This window comes from Bison bison, unplaced genomic scaffold, assembly GCF_000754665.1.
Source record: "Bison bison bison isolate TAMUID 2011002044 unplaced genomic scaffold, Bison_UMD1.0 scf7180017864211, whole genome shotgun sequence".
Lineage (NCBI taxonomy): Eukaryota > Metazoa > Chordata > Mammalia > Artiodactyla > Bovidae > Bison > Bison bison.
The window spans coordinates 104,837-106,246 of record NW_011494783.1 but is presented as its reverse complement, the minus strand read 5'-3'; the positions used below and the strand labels follow the sequence as shown (position 1 = coordinate 106,246).

Here is a 1,410-nt window from a genome sequence, read left to right as displayed (position 1 = left end):
GTGAAGAGTTGACTCATTGGAAAAGACCTTGATGCTGGGAGGGATTGAGGGCAGGAGGAGAAGGGGACGACAGAGGATGAGATGGTGGATGGCATCACCGACTCAATGGACGTGGGTTTGGGTGAACTCCAGGAGTTGGTGATGGACAGGGAGGCCTGGTGGGCTGCGATTCATGGGGTCGCAAAGAGTTGGACACGACTGAGCGACTGAACTGAACTGAACTGAGACAGCATATTAAAAATCAGAGGCATTACTTTGCCAACAAAAGTCCATCTAGTCAAGGCTATGGTTTTTTAGTCATGTATGGATGTGAGAGTTGGACCATAAAGAAGGCTGAGCACTGAAGAATTGATGCTTTTGCATTGTGATGTTGGAGAAGACTCTTGAGAGTCCCTTGGACTGCAAGGATATCCAACCAGTCCATCCTAAAGGAAATCAGTCCTCAATATTCATTGGAAGGACTTACGCTGAAGCTGAAGCTCCAATCAATACTTTGGCCACCTGATGTGAAGACCTGACTCCTTGGAAAAGACCTTGATGCAGGGAAAGATTGAAGGTGGGAGGAGAAGGGGACAACAGAGGATGAGATGGTTGGATGTCATCTCTGACTCGACGGACATGAGTTTGAGTAAATTCTGGGAGTTGGTGATGGACAGGGAGGCCTGGCATGCTGTACTTCATGCGATCGCAAAGAGTTGGACATGACTTAGCAACTGAACTGAACTGAAGTTATGAAGAGCTTTCTCACATATCATCTCATTTGACACTAACTAGTTCTTCCATGGAGCTAAGATATTCTTGGAGAAGGCAATGGCACCCCACTCCAGTACTCTTGCCTGGAAAATCCCATGGACGGAGGAGCCTGGTAAGCTGCAGTCCAGGGGTCGCTAAGAGTCAGACACAACTGAGCGACTTCACTTTCACTTTTTGCTTTCATGCATTGGAGAGGAAATGGAACCCACTCCAGTGTTCTTGCCTGGAGAATCCCAGGAACGGGGGAGCCTGGTGGGCTGCCGTCTATGGGGTCACAGAGTCGGACACGACTGAAGTGACTTAGCAAAAAAAAAAAGATATTCTAAAACATTTGTTTTGGGTCAGACCTTAAAAGGTTAAGGGCTTCCTGGCGCTCAGACAGTAAAGAATCCTCCTGCAATGCAAGAGACCCAGGTTCCATCCCTGTGTTGGGAAGATCCCCTGGGGAAGTGAATGGCTACCCACTCCAGTATTCTTGCCTGGAGAATCCCATGAACAGAGGAGTCCATGGGGTCACAAAGAGTCAGATATGACTGAGTGACTAACACTTTCACTTTAGAAGGCTAAAGCTAAGGGGAGACCCAGCACACAAAAGGCAAGATGTCCAGGATCACCTTTTAACTGATTCAGTGGGATTTGAGGCAAATCATTTTAACT

The 1,410-nt window shown here is 47.6% G+C and overlaps 1 protein-coding gene across 1 annotated transcript in view; it reads left to right on the top strand.

Annotated features, from left to right (window-relative positions):
- Window positions 1-1,410, top strand: part of LOC104992122 (olfactory receptor 2F1-like) — a 2,753-nt gene that overhangs the window by 611 nt on the left and 732 nt on the right. The gene's annotated exons all lie outside the window — the stretch shown is intronic.